The following is a 19,908-nucleotide window of genomic DNA, read 5'->3' as shown; positions in this document are numbered from 1 at the left end:
GATGGCTGTACAGCCATCTCAAATAAAACAGTGAAGGACGTCTGCGTTACTTTTTTTCTAACAAACATATCAAGAATATTTCAAGGGGAGCTTTTTTACATCTTCATAACATTGCAAAAATTTGAAATGTTTTGTCCAAAAATTATGCAGCAAAGCTAATCCATGCTTTTGTCTGAACCACTAAATAAACTTCAGTTAGTGCTAAACACACTCTCATGGCACTCATGAGGATCACCACAGGAAAGGAAGACCCAGAGATACCTCTGCTGCAGAGGAAAAGTTCATTAGAGTTTATTTATCATTTTTTTATTAATATTTAAAACATACAATATGCTTGCAGTGAAGCCGCTCAACAACTACATCCCATTAGTCATCTAACAGATTCCCATCCAGAGCGACACACAGAAGCAACCAGGGTCAACACTCTGCTCAGGGGCACGTCAACAGATCTCCCATAAGGTCAAAAACTGGGACCTGAACCAGCGATCCATCAGCCACCGGCCCAAGCTCCCAACCGCCAGGCCATCATCAGCCCTCCAAGATCCCCACACAGTTCCCCAAGAGCTGCCCCTCAACCATCCGAGACCCCCCCCCCCCCCCACCGAGAAAATAAGATAATAAAAGAATATTCCATTCCCCACCATAACCAAGAAAATTAACAAAAGAGAAAAAAGAGAAAGACAAAGGAAAACAGAAAACAACAATGCAAAAAATAAAACACATCAAGGACAACAAAAATCACAACAGCAAGGCATGTAGTGCATGTATGGCACTATTTACATGTGTGTCTCCGTGTATGTGCATCTGTGTACATTTGAATGAGTGTGTGTGTATATGCATGTGTACAAACACCTGCACGGCATCAGCCTCAGGCAAACCGGCATTAGCTGTAAAAACACTGCCCCTCAGTGTCATTCAAACATACTTTTTTTGTGTGTTTTATTTTGACATTATTTTTCATTAGAGTTACCAGCCTCAGAAATTGCAGCCCAGATAAATGCTTCACAGAGTTCATGTATCAGACACATCTCTTCATCAACTGTTTAGAGGAGACTGCGTGAATCAGGCCTTCTTGGTTGAATTGCTGCCAAGAAACCATTACTAAAGGACACCATTGGGCCAAGAAACACGAGCAATGGACATTAGACTGGTGGAAATCTGTCCTTTGGTTTGATGAGTCCAAATTTGAGATTTTTGGTTCCAACTGCCGGGTCTTTGTAAGACGCACAGTAGGTGAACGGATGATCTCTGCATGTGTGGATCCCATCGTGAAGCATGGAGGAGGTGGTGTGATGATGTGGGGGTGCTTTGCTGGTGACACTGTTAGAATTCAAGGCACACTTGACCAGCTTTGCTACCACAGCATTCTGCAGCGATAAGCCATCCCATCTGGTTTGCGCTTAGTGGGACTATAATTTGTTTTTCAACAGGACAATGACCCAACACACCTCCAGGCTGTGTAAGGGCTATTTGACTAAGAAGGAGAGTGATGAAGTGCTGCATCAGGTGACCTGGCCTCCACAATCACCCAACCTCAACCCAATTGAAATGGTTTGGAAGGAGTTGGACCGCAGCGTGAAGGACAAGCAGCCAACAAGTGCTCAGCATATGTGGGAAATCCTTCGATACTGTTGGAAAAGCATTCCAGGTGAAGCTGGTTGAGAGAATGCCAAGAGTGTGCAAATCTGTCATCAAGGCAAAGGGTGGCTACTTTGAAGAATCTAAAATATATTTTGATTTGTTAAAATAAATTGGTTACTACATGATACCATATGTGTTATTTCATAGTTTTGATGTCTTCACTATTAATCTACAATGTAGAAAATAGTAAAATAAAGAAAAACCCTTGAATGAGTAGGTGTCCAAACTTTTGACTGGTACTGTATGTACGTTTGAACATCTTGAATAACGATCTGGCCTTAATGTCCATGCACATTTATAATCTCCACCCGGCACAGCCAGAAGAGGACTGGCCACCCCTCAGAGCCTGGTTCTTCTCTAGGTTTCTTCCTAGGTTCCTACCTTTCTAAGGAGTTTTTCCTAGCCATCGTGCTTCTACATCTGCATTGCTTGCTGTTTAAGGCTATGTTTCTGTATAAGCACTTTGTGACATCTGCTGATGTAAAAAGGTCTTTATAAATACATTTGATTTCAGTGTTGAGAATAGGTTGGTCAGCAAAGCACTGAAGAGCTACTACATGTGCGCTCTGTAGCGCACATCCATTCCACCGAGGCAGCTGGGGCACGTTTTGGGGCTATGAACCCAATGTGAACCGGCAGGAACTGGCTCATTGGTTGATGCAATCCAACGCCTGAGAAGAGGAACATGAGCATGGAGATGAGTGCAATGCAAGATTTGAATTCCAGACCAACTAGGTAAAATGCCTGTGCAGTTGGCCCTCCCTGGCATGCTGTCAGCCTCACCTGGGACAACTTTAGAGATCTCTGTTTTTCTACAATCAAAAGACTCCATTACAGCAGTTGTTTAGCAGTCAACCTATTTCCTGTAGTCTCAAAATTATTAAAGTTAAAGATTTCTACTTCAAATGGAGCACACTTTGTTAATAATATGTATTAAATTAAATTAAATAAGGTTATTAAAATAAGTTGAATCACCTGCATAAGTATACCTGGATGCACAGGTATCAACTTTGAAATATTCTTTGTTTTTGGCTAATGGCTAGGCTAATGTTGCTTCTACCACCTAGCATGGCACTTGGTAGTAGCCTGCAATTCACACCTCCCATGTAGATAGCGTTAATTAGCATAACTGTCAGTGCTCCTCTTTCCCGCCCAAAATTACTTTGTTCATTGAGCAACTTTGCTGCTCAAGCCAGTCGGTGGAAACCAACTTCAGCGCTGCAATTCACTGCCATTTTGCCGACGTAGGCGATGACTCTACTTCCGTTGGTGGCAAAAATGTTCTTGACCGCTGGGACACTTTTTGGGGGGCTATGAACCCAGTCTGAACCGGCAGAGTTCTGTCATGGAAGTTCTAAAGAATCAGGAGAGACTTGGATAATTCTTCAAGCAATCGTACTTTAATATCGATTAATTATTACAATAATGGAGCTGGTCAACGAACCACCCATAGGTGATTAGTTGAGAGCCCCACAATACAGGAAATGCTGAGGTCTTATATAGTGGACCTAAAAATGCTTAGTCATGGCTGGTTCCACGTTTCCCGGCAGATCAGGGAATCATAAGCTACCTTGTTTTCTTCTTGTGGCTATGTATATCGGGTCATAGTGTAACCGATGTGAAATGGCTAGCTAGGTAGCGGTGGTACGCGCTAGCAGCCTTTCAGTCGGTGACGTCACTTGCTCTGAAACCTTGAAGTAGTGGTTCCCCTTGCTCTGCAAGGGCCGCGGCTTTTGTGGAGCGATGGGTAACGATGCTTCGCGTGGGTGACTGTTGTTGATATGTGCAGAGGGTCCCTGGTTCGCACCCGGGTCGGGGCGAGGGGACGGACTAAAGTTATACTGTTACATTGATGCTGTTGACCCGGATCACTGGTTGCTGCGGAAAAGGAGGAGGTCGAAAGGGGGGTAAATGTAACCGATGTGAAATAGCTAGCTAGGTAGCGGTTGTGCGCGCTAGCAGCCTTTCAGTCGGTGACGTCACTTGCTCTGAAACCTTGAAGTAGTGGTTCCCCTTGCTCTGCAAGGGCCGCGGCTTTTGTGGAGCGATAGGTAACGATGCTTCGTGGGTGACTGTTGTTGATATGTGCAGACGGTCCCTGGTTCGCGCGAGGGGACGGACTAAAGTTATACTGTTACAATAGCGCACAAACAAGTGATAACGTTAGTTCCGTTACTCCTCTCTGTTCAAGCCAGCCTCTATTCTCTTCATATCTCCATACAGCTGTGCCCCTTGGAAGACCGAAAAAAAACATGATGGACTGAAAAACTGTGGTCACTCTCAAGAGGCTCTTTGTCTTGACCGTGTGACTAAGTTGAACAAAGGCAGAGTGGAAAAATACCAGCTCCTTCTTACAAGACCATCAAACAGACAGTGGAAATGTACAGGTTTAAGGCTCATACAGTGCATGTGCATAACAAAGTTTAGCATTAAGAACTATTAAAGTAATTCTTCATTACATTGTCTCTGCTGTACAAACTTAAAGAGGTTATACAGGATTTTTCCCTCACAGTTCGGCCATTGGTGGTTTTGCATCACCTCACCTTAGCTGAGACCGACGGTGGATTTCATCAACCAATGGACAAATTCCTGTCGGTTCAAGCTGGTTTCATAGCCGTAAAAAGTATCCCAGCAGTCCGAAAAAAATATGCCGCCGACGGAAGTGGAGTCACTTCCTACGTCAGCGAAATGGCAGCAGCGCGGTATATTATTATTTAATTTTTTTAGGGGTTAGATCAGCTTTAATATTGCAGATAGATTGTGGCTAACGTGTTGGGCCAGTAAAATTATATATATATTTTTTATATTTTCCTTCTTTATTATTTTCCCCTAACTCTACCACCCCTCCCCTAATTGGAGTAAACTAACAGACAACAATACTTAGTCTTACACTTCCAGCTTATGCATGCTACATAAATTTGACGGGCAGTATATTTTACATTAGTTCACTTTTGTTTGTTTTTAGACCAAGTCTTCAGTTACCGTTAACCCCTCCCATCTATCCCTGAAGACCATCCAGTTTTGATTTCTAGATGCCATACATTTTCCCACTGTGCTGTGATGTTTCACAAAAGTTATGAACCTTTCCCATTGTTTCTACAGATTGTAAATGAAAGATAAACACATTTGCTAAGAGTATTATTATAGTATTGATCGATTGACTATGACTTTTCAAATCACCCACAAGTGCTATTTGCAGAGTTAGCTCTATGTAAATGTTGCAATTTTTCAGCCATTCCTGAACCTGTGACCAAAAACAAGCTACATATGGGCAGTACCAAAACAAGTCATCTAATTATTCTGTCTCTTCGCAGCAAAATATGCAGAGCTGGGATGGGATGCATTCGGAAGGTATTCCTACCTTCACGTTTCCACATTTTGTTAAGTTACAGCCTTGTTCTAAAATGTATTAATCCAAAATGTGGAAAAAGTGAAGGGGTCGGAATACTTTCTGAATGCACTGTATATATAACATTCTATTGGTTGTAAGAATTTTGATAAAGTATTTTAATTGAAAAACTTTACGTTTTGAATTCGGTATCATTTTGTGTATCAGTTTGTAAACCATGTGGCATGGAATAAGTACATTGAAAATCGCCTCCCAACTATTTTGCAACCTGTATGGTGCAGCTAGCCAATTTTGGTCTTAGTTGCTCTACACTGCCTGGGCCATGCAGCAATGCTGCCCGGTTAACAAACAAATGTTAGGCAGGAAAAAACGGCAGAGCACTGAGTGTTTTGCTTGTTATCGCCATCTACATGATGAGGTGTGAATTGCAGTCAATTACCACATGTCATTTGCTCAGGTAAATGCAATAAGCCATAGCCATTAGCCCAAATAAAGAAAACGATGTTTCAAATTTGATACACCCAGGTATACTTATGTGAGTGAGTCAACTTCTTTGAATTTTATGTAATTTAATACCTTTTATTAACAAAGTGTGCTCCATTTGAAGTAGAAATAAACATAATTAAATTAACACAATTTGTATTAATTTGACACTAAAGGAAATAGGTTGACTGTTATGTTAAATAACTGTAGTCATAGTAGTCTTGTGGCTATTGTAGTTTTTTGACTTTAGAAACACAGCAATCTCTTAAGTTGTCCCAGGTAAGGCATGCATTCAAGGGAGGGGAAATTACTCCTGTGCCTTCCACCATCTGAACAAGACCACAGTCACGACTTCCCAGGTCGAAACACTGAAGTTCCAATAACTCTGACAGCATGTGAACTCCCCCCAGTAGTAACTTAGCCAAAATCTCTGACAACACTGTGCAATTTTAAACTCAGCACTGGACTGAGAGCAAAACATTGAATGAAATATATTAGTCCTATTGTTTTTGTTTACTTTTTTTCAACTCCAAGCAATGAGTAACAATGAGTCACAGGATCTGATGCGGTGTGTATTAATGGATGCCAAGGGAAGCCAGGCGTACCAAAAACGATTTACAAATAAATTAACACAAATTATAAAAAGTGTATCTTTCTTCCCTCTGTGTTTTCATAATTGTCCTTCAATTTGCAATTTGCTGTATCTATCTCACCGGAGAAAGCGCCCCTCTGTCTCAGAATGTGTACCACATGTATCTGATGCTGTCTGGACAAAAATAGTATGACATGTTGCCACCAAAGCGTTTGATTGATTGATGCCAGTGAGCATTTGGCCTCAGTTGATAAACCAATTCTATGCCAATCAGCATTGAGTTGAGCTCAACTCTGGGTGGTCCTGGTGCAGCAAAACACCCCCCAAGGGAGGCCAGTTTGGATGTGGCATCACACCAAAAGCAAAATGTCATTGTCAGAAAGATCTGTTTCTGGTCTGCTTGTTGTCCTAAAGTAGCTAGCTAGCTAAATCGGCCCTTTACTAAGCCATGGAGATGGGAATTTGGACTTGCTGTTTTTACTTAAATCTCCGTACAGGCCAATGACTATAATGGCAATTCTGATCTAACTATAAATTCATACATTGTACTACTGGCCTGAGAATATTTAAGTTCAGTATGTATCCTAGATGTACGTTAACTAGGCTCACGTTAACTAGCTAGCTAGTTTAGCTATGGATATTCAATTTAGCTATGGATATTCAAGTTGATATTTAACATGTCATGAGTCCTTCAGTTTTAATACAATGGAGAAAATGTGTTGAGATGTCCTTTTGCCATTTTGTATTTGTTACAAAGCTTAACAATTCCCAACTCCTCTACGGATTCACATGCAGATCACTTAACAATTCCCAACTCCTCTTCGGATTCACATGCAGATCACCAGCTGGTCTGCTGACTTGCAGAAGGGTCTGGTTTATGTCTGCTTAACCTGCTCAGGGCCATTCAGAGTTGTAAAGGGAGAAGAGCAGTTTATTGGTCTTGTGATTGGTTGAATGGGGGTGCTGTCAATTACAGAACTGTAAATCTTGGCCTGGAGTGTGGTACTCTGTCCACTTGTGGGCTAACATTACAACATTCCCCTCTTGTGGTTTCAGCTTGGAAGGTTTTCCCGAGCTGTGAACCACAATGTAGGACTGTCCACGAGCTGTCATTATGATGCTGAGTTTCCTGACCACGTCGTCCAGTCAGCCGTCTTGGTTGACCTAGGCAGTAACTTAGCTACAATGTTAATGGCACATGACATTCAACCAATACACCATTACATTTCCTTTCCTATTAGTGGATGCTGTGGCACTTCATTTGTGGTTGTATGGAAGACTGTTCATGGCAGTTTAGGCAAAAATAGGTAAATAAACACATTCATTCTGGTTAACACACCGTAACTATCTAAGCCGACATTTTGGAAAGATTTCTCTATTAGAACACCTGTCTAAGATGTCTTACTTAGGGTGTTCCTACTTCAGTGGTGTGTTGCTTAAGGCACTAGTGTACGTGGACTTAGGGGCATCAGCTGTACTGCTTATAGGACTCTCGGGATCACTTGTCAGCCAACCAAAGACTGGTATTGACTCGGACCTGGTACTAGTGATTCTAGTATAGGTCTTTATTACATCCTCCATTGGGAGTGTGCGCCTAAGCATGTAGTAAGAACAGACGCCAAGGGCAATGAAACCAAGGATCATGATAGCGGTCAAAATACTGTCAGGCATTGTCTACGAGTGGGTGACGGACCAGTCTTTGGACTTATCATCAGCAGGGTTGATTACCAGGCCATCATTAAGTAGACTAAGATCAACGACCATCGGTCCCTCATAAAAAATTTGGTCTTGAATGGTACAGTTCAGCCAATTCAAGAGTGCGTTTTGAAAATGAATCAGGAATTGTTATCTCAGTGTCCAGAGATGGTACATAGCTAGGTCGCCTATGTGGACAATTGCTCCCTCTTGCACACTAACAAAGACAGTCTGGTTAGGAATGGTCATTTGAGTGATTGAGTCATGAAAGTCATAAGTCGTGGATGTGAACGGTGTAAACAAGCCACTTGTATTCTACTAACTCCACCTGAGTGGTGGACATATTATCCCTGGTTGTCAGTCTTGCATGGCAGCGCTCATCGCTGGCTAGGGGTTTAAAGATGTTCGGTGTTGTCCCTAACAAATGGTTCGCTAGGGCGAAAGTAATGAACGTCTTTAGTTCTAGTACACTAATAGATATAAGTCTGGCCTTTCCTCCTGGAAAGCTACAACCAGGGATGTGTTGATTTTCACATGTGTGTTGTCTTGCCAGAACCCTATGTTGAGTACGGTTTTTAACCTGTAGATATTCTCTACATCAATGACAGAGTGTGAGCAGCAATCCCACATTCTTACCAGCTGTACATGGGCATAATCATGATTCATGACCTCTACCAATTTTCCTACTGAATGGATAGTTATATTAATGAGAGTAACATGCATGTTACCCAGAATAGTGCCTTGGAGTGTCTTTCCTACATGTTGTAACCTAAGTGACTGGGCTTTCATCTGCTGTTGGATCAGGGGCATCTCATCTGTTAGTTCTCTAACATTTTTGACAGTGGCCAGACTGACGGCATTGACGGTAGTGGTACCTAAAGAGAGTAGTGACCCTACAGCTCTTGCTACTGAGAGTAAGGCTCCAATGAATCGCTTCTGCCGTCTGGGCTCTGGGCTCTGGTAATTCTTGGAGAATTTTGGGAGTTGGGCCAACATGTGAGCAGTGTCTAGCTGGGCGTGCTTAACTGCCTGGCCGATCCAATCAGACCCGGAACCAACTCAGGTGTGCACTGGGGGGAATGTGTTTACGGTATACGTTCTCAGAGTCCAGGCAGACGTACACTCTCTAGAGATTAGTGGACAAGTGTGTACTCTACAGTTGGTCATTAATAGTCCTGGATCGTTGCGCAGGATGATAACCGATGGGGGTCTGCTCGTTAGTACATCTGGTTGGTTTGATTCGACAATGGCACAGAGTGCCAGGATCAACCAGAGCAATCCCATCCTAATCTGGATTGACCTCCCGGGATAAGATACACCATTGCGTTGTAAGGGTTCTTTGTGAAGGTTTGGAAGGTTGGAACTGGCAACAGATTAAGCATCCCTGTATGTGCTGTGTCACATCCTGTTCCATGTGTGGCCAGTGGCCCACTTGTTGCAAGACTTCAGATGTAGCCTTGACCCCATATGGCCTCCACAAGGCTCATCGTGGGCATTGGCTATCATCACCCCCCTTTGTGTCTTTGGGACCACACATCTGTGAGTGGTGTTGGTGGACCGGGACACAAGCCAATAGGTTATGCCCAACTTTGGGGTGGAACGAGTGTGTGAGCAGGGCCCCATGTTCATGGGAATCGTAGTTTTATTGAGGCTGACACCGCCCACCATCTAGGAGCGGTACTCGTCAACTGGCAATAGGTCCAGAGCACACAAGAAAGCCTCCTTTTTGTTCAGGTGCTGGGTGGAGGGCCATGATTTCTCATCTGCAATAAAGGATGCTGGAGTGACTGAGTGGCCAAGAGGGAAGTCCTTTGTGTATGGCTCGGTGTCATTGGGTGGTTGAGTAGCTGAAGTCGGCTCTCCACTGTGGAGTACAGTGTTGCACCAAGTGTCTTGGGAAGGTGGTAAGGCCAGGGGGGCAGCTGTGGTCACTTGTCCACACTTGGTTCATGCTCCAGTCTATCAACAGGACCAAGCAATCTATGAAGTCTGACCCAATTAGCAGTGGCTCGGTTTCAAGGCTGGGAACGTAATCAGGGTGAACAAGGGCTACGTTTTGGAAGGTTAGTTTTAGGAGAATTGTGAGAGGTGAAGTTGTTTGTGTGAACCCTCAAAGTTTAGTGTCACATCGTTCCAATTTTAACTCACGTTTAGCCGGGTTGACGATCCTTTTAAGGTCATCCAGTAATGTCAGAGACATTAGGGAAATGGTAGAACCAGAATTGATCAGAGCTTCACAGGGCAGACAGTCCTCAGGGACTGTCGTAAAGGTAAGGCCTCTTAGAGTTGTTTTTACTTGTCATCTCCCCAACAAAGTGGAGAGGGGGTGTTTCATAGGGTTACGGCTCGTCATTAGTATTTGTTTTGATGGTTAAAACAGATGTGCTTATTTCGGGGTCTGGAAGTCACATGGTTGGATTTTGAGTGGAAGTGGGAGCGGACACATTAATGTTATACTGATGTTTCACGCCTAGTCATAACGATTTGTTTTCCCTGTTTAGTTGTTGACGTCTTTTCCCTGTTTAGCCGTCTTTTCCCTGTTTAGCTGTTGAGCAATTCTTCCGCAGAGGCCGTGCTCAGCATTGCATTCCCATTCCATGTTTTGTTACCTTTTTGGTCTGACCCTTTGTCTGACTGGTTAGCAACATGTGTTTTATTAGGTTTGCTGTCATACGACCTATTTTGCGCGTACCGGTCGTTATTTTTACGCTTACCATGATAGGTGGGGGAGTTGGAATTGTTGCGTTGTGGTTGGTAGTCAGGTTGATAATTTTGAGGGGTGGCTGCATTCCCTGTCTGTCGTGTGGGTGGCTATGGCAGTGGATACAGAGGAGGAGAAGGTAGGTCCTCCGGAAGTTTAGTTTTCCTCCATTTTTGCTCAGCTGCCCGCTTCCCTGTTTTGTAAGCTTGCAATGAGTCACTCGTCCACGGAGCAGGAGTAGAGGGCCGAGCCGGCGGGAGGAAAGGGGACAGTGCGAGTCATAGGATGCGGAAATGGAGGAGAGTAGGGCCGAAGAGGCAGAATCAGGGGACAGGAGGGAAAATGATTTAGCAGAAGGGAGAGATTATAGGAGAGTAGTAGGAGAGAGAGTGAACATTGCGACGGCGCATGGCCATCTGGGTAGGGCTGAGTGGCTGGGGTTGGAGGAAACGGAGACAGAAAAGGAAACAAAGTAGTGATCAGAGTGTATGAATACATTCAATAAAATGTGCAGGTATAATTTTTTTTAATGTCAATTGACGAGTGTGAATATTCTGCTGTGAATCAAAAATACACTTGCAGATTGTCACGACTTCCGCCGAAGTCGGCTCCCCTCCTTGTTCGGGCGGCGTTCGGCGGTCGACGACACCGGCCTTCTAGCCATCGCCGTTCCATTTGTTTTGTCTTGTTCCCCGCACACCTGGTTTACATTCCCTAATCAACTGCATATATATATATTCCTCTGTTCCCCCCCATGTCTTTGTGTGGGATTGTTTTGTTACGTGTTTTGTATTGACGCGCCTAGCTGGTTTTTCCCCGGGTACTATGTTTCAACCCGGAGTATGTTTAATCGTTAAACATTTTTGCTTATTTGTGACTTTGTCGCGCTTTGCACTTTTACCTTTGGCTGGAGGTTTGTTGGACACTGTTGCGTCCGGCTGTTGTTTGCTTCTGCCGAATAAAGTGTGCGCCTGATCACAACTCTCTGCTCTCCTGCACCTGACTTCAACACCAGTAGCGCATACGCTGACACAGATTTAGAATCTACACATGCTCAGAGTTCTGTCACGTTACCAAGAGATTTGTTTGCTTGGAAAAAAGTTTTGTACATTTGTAGAAAGAGATTTGCAAGTAACATTTTTATTTGCGCTCTGGGGCAGGACCTTTTACTCCTGACCAATCAGTTCCCTCTGCCAAAACCACAGCCGCCTAACCATTGGCTGGATTGTTTCATAAATCAAATCTCAGGATCTAGCTACCCACATGTTCAAGAGAGGATGAGGTAAATAAAAACAAAACAAGCATTGTGTCAAGCTTCAGTGCGGCTTGGCGGGGTCGAGTTTCGGAGGACGCACGGCTCTCGACCTTCGCCTCTCCCAAGTCTGTATGGGAGTTGCAGCGATGGGACAAGATCGTAACTACCAATTGGGTATCACGAAATTGGGGAGAGAAAGTGTATATATATATTTCATACTCGTAAATGGAATAGTTCTGAAATTATACCTGCAGATGTTACTGAATTTATTCAAATGTCAAGTGACAAGTTTGAGACTGTTGTTAAAACTTCTTCAGGATTGGTGTGTCCCCTGCGGGACGGTTGAGATAACGTAGGCTAATGCGATTAGCATGAGGTTGTAAGTAACAAGAACATTTCCCAGGACATAGACATATCTGATATTGGTGGAAAGCTTAAATTCTTGTTAATCTAACTGCACTGTCCAATTTACAGTAGCTATTACAGTGAAAGAATACCATGCCATTGTTTGAGGAGAGTGCACAGTTTTTAACATGAAAAGTTATTAATAAACAAATTAGGCACATTTGGGCAGTCTTGATACAACATTTTGAACAGAAATACAATGGTTCATTGGATCACACTAAAACTTTGCACATACACTGTTGCCATCTAGTGGCCAATATCTAAATTGTACCAGGGCTGGAATAATACATTATTTTACTTACTTACTTACTGACTTTATTGTCCCCATGAGAAAATTTTGTTGCAGTGTCATGTACACGTTTAAAGTGGCGTTTAAATGCAAAACAAAATTGACAATACAACTTTCATAACAGTTACATACCAATAAAAAAAAAAAAAATTTAAAGACTAGCCTGCTGGCCTTACTGAGTCGATAGGAACATTAGCCCGAGCCATTTAGGAGGGATATCACACCTGGCACAAATGATTGTCTAGTTCTGTTTTTACTCCTGAGGGGTGCCCTATACCTGCGCCCATAGGGGAGTAGTTCAAAGTCCGGGTACAGGGGGTGGCTTGGGTCTAAAATGATTTTGTGAGCCTTGCAGAGGACCCTGACCTTAAAGATCTTATCCAGGCCTGTCTGTTTGACTCCAAGTACATTGCTTGCTGTGGTGATAATCCTTCTCAGCATATTTCTCTGGCTGACAGTGGCATTGCCAAACCAATAAACAATACAAAAAGTTAAAATATTCTCAATGAAAGATTTGTAAAACAGAGTCAGTATAGTACATTAAAAGATCCCAGCTTTTTGAGAAAGTACAGTCTCTGTTGGCTCTTTTTGTAGATCAGGTCTGTACATTTACTCCACTGAAGCTTATTGTCCAAGAGGACACCCAGGTATTTGTATTCCTCTACAATCTCTATATTCTGACCTCTGATAGATGTTGCAGAGGTAAGTGTTGCACACTTCCTGAAGTCTATGCACATCTCTTTGGTCTTGTTGGTATTGAGGACCAAGTGTGATTCCTCACACCACTCTACAAAGTCATCTAGGACCGGGCCATGATGTTCCTCGTCATCATGCAACAGGCTGATCAAGGCAGTGTCATCAGCGAACTTAACGAGGTGTCTGTCAGGATGGGAACTAGTACAACTATTAGTGTACAAGATGTACAGGAGTGGGGACAAAACACATCCCTGAGGAGAGCCTGTGTTGGTATTGAGTATGTCTGACACGTGGGGACCTATTTTGACTCACTGTGAGCGTTGGCTCAGGAAGTCCAACAGCCACAAAACCAACCCCGCATCTAAGGAGAAGTCCCGAATGAGTCTCTGTGCCAGAATGTAGGGCTGGATTGTGTTGAAGGCAGAAGAAAAGTCAACAAACAGAACCCTAACATGGGATTTGGCACCCTCTGGATGTCTATAGACCATGTTAAGGAGGGTAAGAATGGCATCATCAACTCGTCTGCTAGGCTGATAGGCAAACGGAAATGGGTCGAGAAGCTTCTGGGTGACGCTGAGAATATGACTTTTCACACGTTTCTCAAGGCATTTCATTACTAAGGATGTCAAGGCGACAGGGCGGTAGTGATTCAGCACAGAGGGATTAGATGCTTTAGGAATTGGTATAATTATTGAGTTTTTCCACAATACTGGCATGTGTTGCTGGTTGAGTGAGGATTGGAAAATGTCTGTAAAAACACCAGCCAATTGTTCAGCACAGTGCTTTAACACATGTCCACTTATTTTGTCTGGGCTTTTGTATGTGTTACATCCCCTGATCAACTTTAAAACAGACTGTTTAACAACAACTCTCTCAAACATTTGTAATGATGCTACCATTTGTTCTTACCTCCGACACAAAGTTGTCTGACTCAAATCTTGAGAAGAAAACATTCAGTTGATTAGCCATGTTCTGGCCCTCATATCTCCCAAGGCCAGCACTGGTTTTTCCCCTGCCTATGTGGGGGGCACTAGCCATGGATTTAATCCCTTGCCAGGTCACCCTTGCGTTTCCTGAGGAGAGGGTCCTCTCCACCCTTTGCTTGTATGGCTCCTTGTCCACCAGTATCTGTCTTTTGATCTCACATTGTACATCTCTTAAAGCCTGTCTATCACCCTCAGCATAAACTGCCTTCTTCCTATTAAGCAGTGATTTTAGATGTTTTGATACCCAAGGCTTATTGTTAGGGAAGATTTGACAGGTTTTAGTAGGCACAACTGACTCAACACAGAAGTTTACATAGTCTGAAACAACATCTGTGAATTTCATCGAGATCAGAGCTGCTGTCCTCAAATACCTCCCACATAGTACAGTCAAAACACCCCTGGAGACAAGTGATACTGTTGTCATTCCAGATCTGGACAGTTTTAACTGTGGGTTTCTCCCTCTCCAGGAGCCGACAGTAGGTTGGCCTGAGGTAGACCACATTGTGGTCTGATGTCCCCAGGGGAGGTCTGGTGGTGGCAGAAAACGCATTTGGTATTGTCAAGAGTCCTATTTTTCCTAGTGTGACATTTCACATACTGGTGGTATGTGCGCAGGACTTTGTGCAAGTTACAGTTGTTAAAATCCCCTAAAATAAATTTGGGTGCGTCGGCGGAGATGGATTCCAGTTTCTGTGACAGATTATAAATAATCTCTGATGCCTTTGTTATATTAGCTTTAGGTTGAATGTACACAACGGTAACAAACAATTGGGGCAACTCACGGGGCAGATAGTAGGGTCGCAGTGACACAGAAAGCAGTTCAATGTCGGTGGTACAGAGTCTCTCTCTTACCAGGATCGATTTACACCACTGGTCCCTGACAAGCAGGCAGACGCCCCCGCCATGAAGTTTCCCTGTGACTGTCAGATCACGGTCCGCTCTGACCAGAGTGAAGCCGGCCGGCTCGACTTCTCTGTCCGGGACTCTGTCATCCAGCCAAGTCTCAGTAAATGCCAGCACTTTAATCCTGGTTGATGTGTGAAAAATAATCTGCAATTTATGTGTAGTCAGCCGTTCACACACCAAGTAGGCAACTGGGAAGACAGGCAGCACTTAATGTAGATGGCCCTAGCTAGCAAAAAGACAGTGCTAGACATCAACAGATAAAGACAAAAATTGTACTTGTCACTCCTGGAGATATCAGGAGTCCTCTAGCTATAGAATGAAGCATACCATCACTGAACATAGTCATATATAACATGTAATAGCATAACACAACAGATTAGATCAACTGGATTGACAGTCTCGCTCACGGTTTCACAAAAAAAAGCTGTGAACAAACCACGTCCCCAAATTTTCCTCTGGTTAAATAAAGGTTAAATACATTTATTTTTCTAAATATTGCGCTGACGCCACTACATTTTGAATTATCACAAAAAGTTGAAAGAACCCTTTCTTGAATCGCAAAGAACCATTGACGGGCTCAAAGGGTTCTTTGGGTCAGTATGGTTCCACATAGAACCATCACCTTTCACAAAGAACCCTTGAGGAACCGTAATTTTTTCACCACATCAGGAATTTATGCTTGAAAGATACTTGAATGTTTTATGTTTATCTGATTTTAAAGGTTCACAAAATAGACAGGGTTTAGTCAGATGCACGTGTTAGAGAATGTTACCATGCAATTTTTGGAAAGAGCAAGATATCAAGATCCTAAATGAAGATGTACTGTATGAATGAATACAGGACCTTCTCATGTTAACCTATCATAGTTACATGTACCTGCGATCAGTAGATGGCGCCGTTATACAGCTTTAAGAAGGTGATACACTGTGCTATTAGAATTCAGTAAAAGTCTATGTATACTTATAGTCTTATAATCAAGTGATCAACTTATTCACCAAGATAGCAAGGGGGTACAAGTTCCCAACAAAGAGACTGAATGGTGTGAAAATACAAATTCATAAACGGTGTGTCACTATGATCAAGCATATTCCATACAAACAACGAATTGCCCTGTCAATACATACATTCCTTTACATAACTCAAGATAATGTGAAATCCCTCCCATTGTTACACTTGAGTGTAATTAGATATGTATTTTAGTTTTGACTCTTTCTTTCTTTGATTTTATGAGATTTGTACATTTCAAGGTTAGATGTAAATCGGGTATAACCCCATTTAAAGTATATGCTTATCCAGTGATTTGGGAACGGTGTCTGCCCATTAAAATCAACCGGGCATATCTGATGAGTGGCTAGCATTAATGACTTTGGAGAATACGAGTGTTATTTCATGTGCCAACACTGAGGAGCTACTCAAAGTACACGAGACTGTTTAATTGGCAATCGAAATGACACAATTTCTCACTAAATGTATGAACATACACAGATCTTGGCACGGCTGCCGGTACCTTTTCTGTGAAGTCATTTGAAATTCTGGGCACTTGTGTAACAGGGTTGGTTAGGTTTCGACTTTCCACTGCAGATATGTATTCAATGTTTATGTATTCCGATTGGTTGGTTCGGAATACATAAACATTGAATACATATCTGCAGTGGAAAGTCGAGGCTACCCTTGCAGATAGGGGGAGATCGCGAACGTCAATTCTCCCCAGGATGATGAGTCTATGCAAGTGTGAGGTCACTTTCTAAATTACTGTATTCTATTTTCATTTGAATGTTTACGAGTTCACTATGTACATTTCCTGATGTGTGTGTGTATATATATATATGTGTGTGTGTGTGTGTGTACACAGTGCCTGTTAGATATTGGGGGCTTCCTGTGCTTTTGTATGTATGATTGCTGCATGTATGATAGTTAGCTAGCATGCTCGAGATGTAACGATCACATTAGCCCCTGCTAATACACATAGTCCAGCGGGTAGGATAAATAATTGTTCCATTTTATGATACAAATATCAAACATTGTTCACTAATACTAAATGCCTTAAGCAACATTTTAAAGATTGGAGGCAATCTGGGAAGAGTGTCGGTCAACCAGGTTAAACATCCAGATTTTCTGTTAGAAGAAAATAGGGTAAAATCATTCCAAACAATATAAAAATGACTTTAATTTAATCTACCCATCAAATAAACTCCACAGATAATATAGACAATCATTCGGATCATAAAGTACTCTCAAGACTTTAATAGGGGTCATATTGAGGTAATTTTGACCATAGTCCAGTGCATAAAAAATGGTGGACTTTCAAGTATTTTTGTAAATAGTGCCATCACAGATTTTGTCCATTACCTCCATGGTGGCCATTTCCAATATGGCCAGCAACCAGCTGCATTGGGACAAATTGGACTAGATTCATTTGTCAATATGTCCATAAATAATTTGTACATATAACCCAATGATGGCTTAAAATAATTGAGGGTGTCTGGAAAACACTATTTTTTAAAAACTTTTTTACAAACTTTGTGTTAAGGCTAAAATGTCTTATTATAAAAGTATTTGTTAAAATGGGTTATCTGTCTCTCTGCTGGACATAATACGTTCCTATGTGATTTTACCTAAAGTTATGTGTACAGGCCAGGTTTCCTGTCATTTTTCATAAAATATACACAAAACAGAATATCATAATACATATCATTGCAGTTAGTAGACTTCAGGGAACACACATTTTACTTTTTAGAGTGTGTACTGTACATACATTCCAAACTATTGGAACTAATCGTTTTCACCACTCTTCTACTAAAAGTTTAAATGATACGTATATATGGCATTATTGCGTTCTCCAGACCCCAAATATTTTAAGCCATCGTTGGTGTGTATGCAACAATTATTTATGGAGATATGGCCATGTGAATCAAGTCCAATATGGCCCTGTGCAGCTGGGCCATCGCATGGTCATCATATTTCTAATGTTGATCATTGAAAGAATGTAGCCAGCTACATTTCCTAATGTTTTCCTTTAAGTTAATCTGGCATTTTACTGGAAAAAAGTAGGCTGGCTACAACGAGAAAAGTACAGGAGAAAAGTAGCTACACATCAGTCAGAGCGCTGTCACTTCCCGTTAGTGCATCCAAGTGGAGAAGTGCAACTGAAGCACAACATTTGTCTGATGCCGAGCAGAAATTCCAATAAGAAGTTTACAAAACTCACCAAGATATTTCTATTTGTTTTATCTTTTTTTTTCCTGCGTGAAAAATGCAGAATTCTGTGTTAACGCGACCCCTAAATTTAACTTGCTAGTAATCTAAGTAGCTGAATTAATTTGGTGATGGGGAATCACATTGTGTTAGCTTTTTGCCATGTTTGAGAAGTCAAAGCCCTTTGGATGAGTTATTTGTACAGCTGCCACTCTTGATTTACATTAATTGTTTCTTGGCCGGTCTTCTCCTCCCCCCTCTTGTCCTGAGCAGAGCAGACAGCCCTGTTGCCCTAGCGACTCCAGACTCCACACAGACACAGCATGTACACATTCTGCTCCAGAGCCAGTACTGTTCTTCCTTCAGACAGGCATGCATCAAAATGTTGTTCATTTTCACAAAATTTTGTTAATTTACATAATACCTCTTGTTCACATTCGCTTGTAAATGTCCAAACTCACCAAAAATGACATTCGGTAGCTCCTACCTATATATGTATAACTTTATGAGCTGGATTACCTGTCTGCAATTTGTTTATTTTGTCTGCATTCATTGGCATATTTAGCTAGCAGCCTCCATGGAAATTCCACATTACTTGTGCTAATTTTGTTAGCTTTCTGTTAATAGATGCCCAATTGTATTTTTTTGCGTTTTTTGGAGCCCCCTTGTGTACTATGCCTGTACTAGAGTATATCCCAGGAAGAGATAAGGACGGTATGACGATATGAAAATCTGGATACCGCCCAACCCTAAACGTTACAAAGTCATTTTGATATTGTTTGGAAGGATTTTATCCTATTTTCATCTAACAGGAATTCTGAATGGCAGCCATTTTATAAAAAAGGCCACCCTGGTTGTCTGACACACTTCCCAGACTGCCTCCATCTTTACAATGTTCCTTAAGGTACACTACATGACCAAAAGTATGTGGAAACCTGCTCGTTGAGCATCTCATTCCAAAATCATGGGCATTAATATGGAGTTGGTCCCCCCTTTGCTGCTATAATAGCCTCCACTCTTCTGGGAAGGCTTTCCACTAGATGTTGGAACATTGCTGCAGGGACTTGCTTCCATTCAGCCACAAGAGCATTACTAAGGTCGGGCACTGATGTTGGGTGATTAGGCCTGGCTCGCAGTTGGCGTTCCAATTCATCCCAAAGGTTTTCAATGGGGTTGAGGTCAGGGCTCTGTGTAGGCCAGTCAAGTCCTTCCACACCGATCTCAAAAAACTATTTCTGTATTGACCTCGCTTTGTGCTGAAACAGGAAAGGGCCTTCCCCAAACTGTTTCCACAAAGTTGGAAGCACAGAATAGTCTAGAATGTCATTGTATGCTGTAGCCTGAAGATTTCCTTTCACTGAAACTAAGGGACCTAGCCAGAATCATGAAAAACCGCCCCAGACCATTATTCCTCCTCCACCAAACTTTACAGTTGCACTATGCATTGGGGCAGGTAGCAATCTCCTGGCTTCCGCCAAACCCAGATTCGTCCGTCGGACTGAAAGTTGGTGAAGTGTGATTCATCACTCCAGAAAATGTGTTTCCACTGCATTTCACAAAGCTCCTGAAGAACAGTTATTATGCTGAAGTTGCTTCCAGAGGCAGTTTGAAACTCAGTAGTGAGTGTTGCACCCGAGGACAGACGATTTTCGCGGATGACCCATTGTTGCTCCTAGACATTCCCCCTTCACACAACAGCATGTACAGTTGACCGG

Source organism: Salvelinus alpinus, chromosome 10, assembly GCF_045679555.1.
Source record: "Salvelinus alpinus chromosome 10, SLU_Salpinus.1, whole genome shotgun sequence".
Taxonomy (NCBI): domain Eukaryota; kingdom Metazoa; phylum Chordata; class Actinopteri; order Salmoniformes; family Salmonidae; genus Salvelinus; species Salvelinus alpinus.
This window is presented reverse-complemented; position numbering follows the sequence as displayed.